Source organism: Mandrillus leucophaeus, unplaced genomic scaffold, assembly GCF_000951045.1.
Source record: "Mandrillus leucophaeus isolate KB7577 unplaced genomic scaffold, Mleu.le_1.0 Scaffold1, whole genome shotgun sequence".
NCBI lineage: Eukaryota > Metazoa > Chordata > Mammalia > Primates > Cercopithecidae > Mandrillus > Mandrillus leucophaeus.
Genome location: NW_012098097.1, coordinates 2277567 through 2289250, shown reverse-complemented (window position 1 = coordinate 2289250; position 11684 = coordinate 2277567).

The following is an 11684-nucleotide window of genomic DNA, read 5'->3' as shown; positions in this document are numbered from 1 at the left end:
GGAGTTTGCAGTGAGCCGAGATCGTACCACTGCACTCCAGCCCGGGGGACAGAGCGAGACTCCATCTCAAAAAAAAAAAATAATTATATGCTAAGGCCTCTGTCTTTATGGTTCACATGGTTTTGTAGTGGATCAAGATGCCTAAACATAAGTTAAAGAGAGATGCATGCAGAAAAGAGGTTTAGGTAAAGTGTCTGTGACTTCAGAAAGTGTTTGGATGGTGAAAAGATTGAGCTGTAATAAAACTGTCTTTTGACATGCTTGCTTTTATCTGATGGACCTATGAATCTGATCAATTTTCCTTTTTGGTCTGCCTGCTAGGAATCTCAGAACCATTTTTTTGTGGTCCACCTTTAACTATAGTATAATTTGACCTACAGTATAAATTTAATGCATTGATGGAGTCCCTTACTTTTTCTTATTTTGCCACTTCAATTTTTTCTTTGTCTACTTTTTGGGTTTTATTTATTTTTACTTTTATGTATCTCTTCAAGTTACATAAAATACGTGTGTGTGTGTGTGTGTGTGTGTGTGTGTGTGTGTGTGTGTGTATATATATATATTTTTTTTTGAGATGGAGTCTCGCTCTGTTGCCCAGGCTGGAGTGTAGAGGCCTGATCTCGGCTCACAGGAACCTCCGCCTCCTGGGTTCATACAATTCTCCTGCCTCAGCCTCCGGAGTAGCTGGGACTGCAGGCATGCACCACCCACACCGGGCTAATAAATACATGTATGTATATTTTTAATGATGTGAGACATAAGTATTGACTAAAAATAATTCTGAAAAAGGCATACTAAAGAGAGCTACAGAATTGCTTTATTGTTTGACCCTCTTCACCCTGAGTGTGTGTGTGTGTGTATATATATTTGTACCCAAGACCGGGCAATTTGCAAAAGAAAGTGTACAAAAGAAAGTTTAATGGACTCACAATTCCACATGGCTGGGGAGGCCTCACAATCATGGTGGAAAGTGAAAGGCACTTCTCACATGGTGGCAGACAAGAGAAGAGAACTTGTGCAGGAAAACTCCCCTTTATAAAACCATCAGATCTCATGAGACTTATTCACTATCACAAGACTAGCAAGGGAAAGACCTACCTCCGTGATTCAATTACCTCCCACCGGGTGCCTCCCACAACACATGGGAACTGTGGGAGCTACAATTCAAGATGAGATTTGGGTGGGGACACAGCCAAACCATATCATTAATTTTGTATAAATTTAAGGGGTACAAGAGCAGTTTTGTTACATGTATAGATTCCATAGTGGTGAAGACTAGGCTTTTAGTGTAACCACCACCTGAATAATATACACTGTATGCATTAAGTAATTCCTCACTCATCACCCCCTTCCCATGCTCCCACTCTTCCAAGTCTCCAATGTCTATTATTCCACACTCATGTACATGTGTACCCATTATTTAGACCTCACTTACAAGTGAGAACATGCACCTCTACATATGACCATTTGTTATTTTTTAATTTTTTTTTTATTTTTTGGTGAGATGACATCTCACTATGCTGCCTAGTTTTGTCTCGAACTTGTGAGCTCAATTGATCCTCTTGCCTTGGCCTCCCAAACTGCTGGGATTACAGGCATGAGCCCTCATGCCCAGCCCCACATTTTCTTTATCTTCAGTTTTATTCTATTGTGATGGTTAATACTGAATGTCAATTTGATTAGATTGAATGATGCAAATTATTGTTACTGGGTGTGTCTGTGAGGGTGTTGCCAAAGGAGATTAACATTTGAGTCAGTGGAATAAGAGAGGCAGATCCATCCTCAATCTGGGTGGGCACCATCTAATCAGTTGCCAGCATGGCTAGGATACAAGCAGGCAGAGGAACCTGGAAGGACCTGACTGGCTGAGTCTTCTGGCCTCCTTTCTCCCATGCTAGATACTTTCTGCCCTTAAATGTCAGACTCCAAGTTTTTCAGCATTTGGGCTCTCGGACTTACACCAGTGATCTGCCAGGGGTTCTCAGGTCTTCAGCCACAGACTGAAGTCTGCGCTATTGGCTTTCCTACAGATGAGGTTTTGGGACTTGCACTGGCTTCCTGGCTCCTCAGCTTGCAGACAGCCTATTGTGAGACTTCACCTTGTTATCGTGAGTCAATTCTCCTAATAAACCTCTTTCATATATTCATCTATCCTATTAGTTCTGCCCCTTTAGAGAATCCTGACTAACACAGCTATCTGTCGTCTGTTGACAGACACTTAGGCTGATTCCATATCTTTGCTATTGTGAATAGTGCTTCGATAAACATACAAGCGCAGGTATCTTTTTGATATAATGATATCTTTTCCGTTGGGTAGATACCTGGTAGTGGGATTGCTGGATCTAATGGTATTATGTTATATTTTTAGTTCTTTGAGAAATCTCCACACTGTTTTCCATAGAAGCTATACTAGTTTGCATTCATTAAAATGATCACACTGCCCAAAGCAATCCACAGATTCAATGCAAGTTCTATAGAAATACCAACATCATTTTTTTTACAGACTTAGAAAAAACAATCCCAAAATTGATATAAAAACATAAAAGAGCCTGAATGAGCAATTATTTTTTCTGTCATCATACCATTCACCTGAAAAATTGCAAAGGTTATTAATTAGAGAGGAAATACTTTTATATACTTATTCATGGTGTACTGATTCAGATAGCCTAATTTGAATTGTTTGGTATAATCATAAAGATATATTTGAATGAAAAGCAAAATAACCAATTCTAGCAAATGAAAACACTAAATATGCTATCTATGGTCACTTTTTTCTAGCACTGAAATACCAATCTGTATAAAGTTAATTAACAAAAAGGTAATCTACGTAAAAGGAAAAGGTAATCTATATAGATGTAACTTACATTAATATCTCTTGAGTGAATCATTGAGTAAACAATATTTTCTGAGTCCACATTACTATTTAGAATACACTGGCTAGATATTTTGCATACATTATTCAATTTGATCCTCAGATCAGTCTTAAAGGCATATATTATTTTTCTCATCTTAGAAAGAATAAACTGGTTTATAATAAAATTTATATTAGTAATAGAAGCCCTGTTCTCAATGTTTTGCATGAGTTAATTCTTTAATCCTCTCACAAAACCAATGTGGTCAGATCTATTTTTTTTTATTCTCATTTTATAAATGAAGAAATAAGGAACAGAGATGTTACATAAATCATCCCATGCTATACAGTTACTCATGAAGCTGGGTTCAAACCCCAGCAGTCTGAGTCCAGAGTGTTTACCCTGAATTAACTAATTTCCCCAAACTGATTTTACTAAACAAATGGCAGACATTCATGTTTTACACTAAAATTTATACCATGTTGCCTTAGGATTCAGTTCAAACCACATACCTACTATCTACATCTTTTCTGTTGGTTTCAGACAGAATTTGTTACTTCTTTTCCTGGGTTTCCCTAGAGATAGATAGATAGAAAACAGATAAGAGATAGACAGATAGGTATAAAAAGTAGAATAAATACAAGTATACATGAACAGCACTTTCTATATTTTCTTTTAATATGTATACGTACCTTTTTAAAATAAGATTTCCTTAAAAGTAGGGATTACTTAATGAAATCTCTCTTTTAAAATTAAATGTATTTTAAAAACATAAATAAGCCAATGAGTGAATAAAATAAAAACTTCACAACATATACATTTGGCCCATTAAAATTTCATCAGTATCTGAAATCCTGCAATGAAAGATTTATTATTTTGGCTTAAATCCTTTTATCGCTTGGAAAGAAAAGATTCTGACAAGAATTGCTATATCAATTCATATCTGTCTTTAATATTTTCTTATAAACACATTTACTAGAGCTTTTCCTAATAATAATTTTGATGAAGCAAAATACAGACAGAACAAGAACACACTACATCTTTCATAAGGTCACCAGAGAGAACCATGGATAGAAGTTAAGGACAATTGAGGTGGATACCAGGAAATTAATTCTGAAGACTATAACTTTTGGGAGGAAATCTTGACTTTCTTAACATTCTCAAATCTTATCCAAAGAAATATCATCTACAAATACAATTCTTTTCTGAGTAAGGAAAGTAAGGAATGACAAATTGGGGGGTGTTAGGTAGATTAAAGTCAACAGACTCATAAGATTTCAAGTTGTTATAACCTGCTGTCCAAACCTGACCTGGGCAACAGAATCAGCTGCGGGCACTTGAAAAGAATATCTTACCTGTGTCCCAGTACATTTCATTTAAATCTCTATATGCTAAAAAAATAAAAATAAAAATATGGCCGGGCGCCATGGCTCACGCCTGTAATCTCAGCACTTTGGGAGGCCAAGGCAGGTGTATTATGAGGTCAAGAGATCAAGAACATCCTGGCCAACATGGTGAAACCCCGTCTCTACTAAAAATACAAAAATTAGCTGGGCATGGTGGTGCGTGCCTGTAGTCCCAGCTATTTGGGAGGCTGAGACAGGAGAATCGCTTGCAGCAGGGAGGTGGGTGTAGTGAGCCAAGATCACGCCACTGCATTCCAGCCTGGCAACAAAGCAAGACTCTGTCTCAAAATAAATAAATAAATAAATAAATAAATAAATAAATAAATAAATAAATGTAAAAAATAAAAAAAAATAAGAAACAAAAACACCCAAGAAACTCCCCCATGTGATTCTAACATAAGAAGTTTGGTGACAGAAAGCAGACCTATGTTTACACACCAATGCTTTAGACTGAGTTTCACCACCCTCTTATTGATAGCCTACCCAACACGGACGGGGGTTGGGCTACCTCTTCAAATATCTCCCAGACTTCTAATGTCAATTTCAAGCCATCAAGACCCATGGTAGTGGTACTGTTGGTGGTATATGTTGCACCAGGGCCAGACTCATGGGTATGCAACCTGTGCTGTCACACACAGCCCTACAGTTAGAAAGGTCCTGTGTGTGGTCTAATGATCTACTATCACTTTTTTTGGAATTCTTAATAATTTTAACAAAGCCCCTCTCTCTATATATAATATAATATAGTATAGTATAATATAATATAATATAATATAATATAATATAATATATATAATATAATATAATATTTTTTTGCATTGGGCCTCACAATTACATAGCCAATCTAGGTGGCTCTCATTAAAGCGTAGGGGGATAGGTGGAACACTGGTGGACAATAATCATTAGCAAATTTTTGAGCCAATCAATTAGATGAATAATGTAGTCACTAGTTAGGTGTTACTACATATCCAAAGGATTCTTGAACGAGTCAATTCATTTTGCGGACTTTATCTTGATCTTTAGAAAGAAAAGAGAATATTGGCGTTGATGACCCCTAATACCCTACCCAGTTCTAGTACTGTGGCAGAAATTGCTGTATGTTCAGCAAAACCTGTTTCCTTTTATTCCTCGACACACAGCAAGACTACATGTCCCAGCTTCCCATACAGATGAATGTTGCCACGTGTATTAATTCATTAGGGCTGCCCTAACAAAGTATCGCAGACTGATACTGTGTTAAGCAAGAGAAATTTATTTTCTCAAAATTTTGGAGGCTAGAATTCTGAGATCAAGGTAGTGGAAGGGCTGGTTGGTTTCTTGAGATCTCTCTCCTTGGCTTGTAGATGGCTGACTTCTACCTATGTCTTCACATGGTCTTTCCTCCGTACCCATCTGTGTCCAAATTTCTTCTTCTCAGGACACCAGTTATATTGAATTAGATTCCACCTAATAACTTCCATTTTAACTTAAGTACCTCTTTAAAGGTCCTGTCTCCAAGTACTGTACAGTCATTTTTTGAAGTACTGGGAGTTAGGACTTCAACGTATGACCCTGGGGGAATAAAAGTCAACCCAATACATCATACAATGGAGTTTTGACCAATGAAACACAGGCAGGAGTCACAAATACCACTTTCAGTTCAATTCTACATACACATTATACACACAGTCCTTTAATCTCTTTTTCTCTTTCCAGATGACCAGGATAGAGACCACCCTCCAGGCAATCTTGGAAGCCATGTGGTAAAACCACACAATGGAAGGATCATGGATCCCTGAGTCACTACTTGGAGAAGAGCCACTCCACCAGAAATGCCCACACAGAAATATGATATGAATGAGAAATAAGTGATTATTGTTTTAGGCTCTGCAATTTGGGGGATTTTGTGTTGTAACAGCTATACTATCATACCTAAAATAATCAATCAATGAGGACTCAGAGAAATCAAAGTATCATATTTGCTTTACCTCAGGTAAGCAATTACTAGTTAATAAGCATTTACTCAGTGTTCAGATCTGTTCTCGATGCTGTAAATTACAAAGAAATAAAAAGCACAGTGTCTCATTTCAATATTGCTCATAAGGCACAGACCATAAAGATGCCATTAAATGCTGAAGTGTGGAGAAGTACCTCTATTTGACAGTTTTTTAAAGTAGTTGATCTATGAAGCCTGAAGGATGAGCCATGAAAGGCTTCGTTTGATGAGTTGAACTTTGACCTTCAAGGTAGCCTGGGAGGGATTTAGATAAGTGATAGGTATCCCAGCAGGGAGGATGATCATGAGCAGAAAGTCAACGTAAGAAAATAAAAATAAAAAGCCAGGCATAAGTGGGAAACTGTGAAAATTCTGCCCAACAGAAGCAGGGAATCCCACTGAGCAGTGCTGGGTAATAAAGAAAAGCACCAAGTCCCAGCCAGACTCAGGACAGACTAGAGAGCTAGGTAATTATTTTAAGCTGGTTTACTTCAGTATAATCCAGCCTCTAACTTGATTGGGAAAATCCTTCAGAAAATTATCGTGTCTTTTTCTTTCGAGCTTTTACTTGGTGTCTTTTTTCCTTGAACACTTTTTTTCCTAGAATCTGTGAACAGACACTAGTAGAGAGTTATAACGCACACTCCCCTTTCCCCCTCCCAAAATGGTTTATGACCTCACTTGTCTTTTGTTTTTATTATTTTTATTCTACTATCAGTCTAGTTTCTCACACACATTTTAATCTTAGGGGTTTTCCAAAACTTTTCCTTATTAGAAATGAATTCCTCCCTTTCCTCATAGCTAATGTAACTGGGGTTAATTTGGAATTAAATAAAATATCATCATCATCATCATCATCATCATCATTCCTTGCTTCCATTGGTGGCTACTTTAACTGTCTTGCTTCCCTCTTCTGTGGGCCATTTGTTAGGAGACTCTAGCCAGCATTTCCTGCAGCACTCAGTAATGCCACAGTAATAGTTTTTCCATTGAAAAATACCACCAAGTACAATATTTCCAATGGAAATACCACAAGAACAGTGTTTCCACTGAGCATACCGCAAGTAGAGTGCTTTTGTGGTATCTAAATTTTGAGATGAACTCGTAATGCTCATCTTGGATTCATTATAACTACAGCCCCTACTCTCTGGAAAGCACTGAAACGGGGATGGAATTTTTATTTGTAGTTAAAAAAATTCAATAAAAATAAAAGTTAGATGATGCCAAGACAATTTTGCACTTGCTTATGTGAGTAAAATATAAATAGATTCAGCAAGTAAAAGAAGGGGGAAAAACTTTATAAAAATGTGCAGAGAGGCTTAACAGCTGGGAAAGCAAGGATATGTGTATATGTGTGTGCGTGTGAGAGATAACATTTAAAACAGCTCAGCAGCTGGTAAAGCAACAACCTGTAAAAACACTTAACATTTACAGCCACTCAGTGGCTGGAAAACCAACTTCTCATAAAATCGATTTAACATTTTTGTCGCTGGTGAAGACATTTAATGCATGCATGTTTATATATCTGTGTTTATACTGTAGCCCCATGGACTTCAGTGGGTTTTAACAATCATAAGCTGGAAGAGAACATTTGAAACTATGGAAGGCATATAATATTTTTGCACCATTGGCCATAATAATGGCTATCAACACATACAGAGCTCTTTTAGATATGTTGGTAAGTGGGCCTAGAGTCCAATCAATGATAGTCCCTTCATTAACTTTTGTATTTGTACCATCTCACTGATCTGTAGTGCCCTACTTTAAAAAGTCATTAAAAACAAATTCCATTTGGAAGCATTCTCTTATTTTCCAGGAGTTTAAGAGTAAGCCTCTTAGATCCTGATCTGCCTGCAGTTTGGCAAACAAAGTTATCTGTCAGGATAGTCCAATTTTTTCATTTCCCTTGTTATGTCTTAAATCAATTCAGTTAAAGAGGGCTACGATTTTCTATTTTTTTTTTTCTTTCAGCTGGTTTGGTTTGGTTTAGTTTTGTTTTTTCTCTGCTTAGTTTCAGGTAATGAATTCAATTACCAACTGGTCAAAGAGAATTTCTTTTTTTGGTGGGGGTTGGGATGGACAATTTTAAAAAGTAAACGGAATTTTTAAAAATGTTCTTAAAACTTCTAAAGTTAATAATCCTGGAACAAGTAATACTGAAAAGATGCTAAAATGCTAACACATAGGCCACTATTTTATAGATACGTGACCTTGGAGATAGAAAAGTCACAACATCTTGAACCCTCAAGTTACTATTTTTAGAATATAAATCATCATACCTGCTTTTTTACCCACCTCTCCAGATTGTTTTGAGGCTCAAATGATATAATATGTAGAAATATGTATGTTCAGTTGATGGTAAAGTACTAGTCATAAAATATTATTTTGAAAATCAATAATAGAACTGTAACTCTCAAGCTTCAAACATTGAAAAGTTAAGCACATTTTAAGTAAAGCTGAATCAAAATTATAATGATGTATATGGTTCTAGACTCCCATTAAGTGACCATTTTTTAAATCCCTCTGGAGGATAAAAGTTAGAGAAACTGGAAAATTAAGAGATAGGTAATAGGTTGGTGCAAACATAATTACAGGTTTTGTCATATTAAAAGTGATGGCAAAACTCGTAATTACATTTGCTCCAACCTAACAGATGAGCAAAAAATGATTCACTCTGAATCCAGGTGAGCATTTTCATCTGCTTCCTTCTCTAACCAGAGCCCACCCCTGAACAGATGCATTCATGTGGACAATTGCTCATTCAGCTATTTCACACCCATTTCATTTTACTTAGGGGTTAAATCCTTTTTGTTGTTTGTTTGGAGAAAGAATTCGTGTTTATTTACAACAGTGTTTTCTAAAAGCAACACTGAGAGGAATAAGATCCTAGACTATTGCAACATTTCACTATGTTGGAGCAAGTATGATGGAGCTGCTGCTCTTCTTCTTTCTTCTTCTTCTTCTTCCTCCTCCTCCTTCCTCTTTCTTCCTCCTCCTTCTTCCTTCTTTCTTCTTCTTCTTCTCCTTCACCTTCTCCCTCTTCTTCTTCTTCCTCCTCCTCCTCCTATTTTTCTTCTTCCTTCTCCTCCTCTTATTTTTCTTCTTCTTCCCCCTCCTCCTCTTATTTTTCTTCTTCTTCCTTCTCCTCCTCCTCCTCCTCTTCTTGTTTTTCTTCTTCTTCCTCCCCCTCCTCCTCCTCTTTCTCCTCTTTTTCCTTCTCCTTCTCCCAAGGATAGAACTAGACAAAAAAAAGGACTGCAAACTCCTTTCTCCTAGAACTCATGGAATGGAACCCAAATGACATTGTTACATTTAGTGTTATGATCTTAACTAAGGATTTTCCCCTGAAAATGAATAGAAACCCCTTAACAGATAAATAGAGAACTGAAATTTCAATTCTAACAATTCTCTGAATTTCTAGGCCACTGACTTGTCCAGATTAAAAAAAAACTCATTAAAGTTTAAAATAGACATTAAGACTAGAACCTCTAATTCTAGCCAAGCATGCCCAAATCCATCCCCCTTTGACTTTATAATTGAATTAGGTTCAAGTGGTAGTGCAAATAAAACATGTAAAGGAAAATAAAAGTTATAAAATGTTAGTCATTTGGGAGATCTCCATAGAAGCCTTAATCGCTTTTAACTGGGTAGAAATAAAACCAAGATTTGGAGAGGGCTGCTATTGAACTTGCCCATAACCTCGTAAAGATACATATTGTGTGTTCAAGAATAGGAATGCATTTAAAGTTCATATCAAGAAAAGAGCAAACAGTAATGCCTTAGTGGTGAAGCTTGGATATTTTAACCTCATAGAAAACAACAACAACAAAAAGAAGAATGTTTTAAAAAGTTTAAACTAGAAGGGTGTGAGTTAATGCCACAAAAAGTCTTAGCGAATACCTGGGTTCTAGGTCCCTAGGCAGAGTTTCCACAGGACCCCAAACTGCTATTCTTTCTTCCCTCCCTGGTGATATCCAAATAGTGCAGGTTAACCACAGACCCCAGCAATGCGCAGTCATCTTTCCTGTGCGTAAGTGACAAGGCCTTTGATAATAAAGAGACATCCAGCCTGGAGTGGGGGCTTACGCCTATAATCCTAGCTCTTAGGGAGGCCAAGGTGGGCAGATCACTTGAGGTCAGGAGTTTGAGACCAGCCTGGCCAACATGGAGAAATCCAGTCTGTGTTGAAAAAAATACAAAAATGAGCCAGAAATTGGTTGAACCTGGGAGGCAGAGGCCACAGTAAACTGAGATCATGCCACTGCACTCCAGCCTGGGCAACAGAGTGAGACTCCTTCTCAAAAAGAAGAAGGAGAAGGAGAAGGAGAAAGAGAAGGAGAAAGAGAAGGAGAAGGAGAAGGAGAAGGAGAAGAAGAAGGAGAAGGAGAAGGAGGAGGAGGAGAAGAGATGTCCAAAGCTCTAAAATTATAAACAAGAAAAATCAAGAGCTACTATGGCTGAATCAGAAAGAAATGAGAATGGAGAGTCAGTAGTGCACCTGGCCCCAGCTTCTTCCCATTCTATTGCTACTAAAGCCAGAGAGAGCTTCCTTTAGACACATGAATGCATTAGGTAATGGGTTAATTATACTTAGGCTTCCTAGATAGACATTATAAAACAGTATATTCTTGGAGGAACTAAATTTAAAAGGTAGAGGAATATGGAAGATGCTTGTATCCTCTTATCGATCCTTCTATGACTTAAGGGAAAATAAAACTGTCATTATAGACAGGATATAAGTAATCAATGTTTGCTAATGATTTATAATTAGTTTAATATCCCACATCTCAAACTTAAAGCATTCAAAAAAAATCTAAATGCTGGCCAGGCACAGTGGCTCATGCCTGTAATCCCAGCACTTTGGTAGGCCAAAGCAGGTGGATCTCCATAGAAGATCCTGACTTGAGGTCAGGAGTTTGAGACCAGCCTGACAAACCTGGTAAAACCCCATCTCTACTAAAAATAAAAAACAAAACAAAAATGTGCATGGTGTGTTGGTGGGTACCTGTAATCCCAGCTACTCAGGAGGCTGAGGCAGGAGAATCACTTGAACTCAGGAGGTGGAGGTTGCAGTGAGCCAAGATCGCACCATTGCACTCCAACTTGGGTGACAGAATGAGACTCTGTCTCAAGAATTAAAAAAAAAAAAAATCTAAATGGTAAATAAAATGTTATGGAACAAAAGAGGTAAGGTATCCACTTGATGAATTGTCCTTAATTTATATATGTTTTTACTACTGGCCAACAGATTTAAAATAAGCGAGGTACAGAGAGGAAGGCAATTGGCAGTATAAAAATATGAGGATAAGAAATAGCAAGAGGCTTCAGTAAAGATACAGTTGGATCTGGGAGAGAGAAAAAAAAAGCAGTTTAAAAAAAAAAAAAGAAGAAAAGGGCAGGGGAGAGCAGAGGAGAAACTTCTGGAAAAAGATACTCTCTTGGCAAGATGAA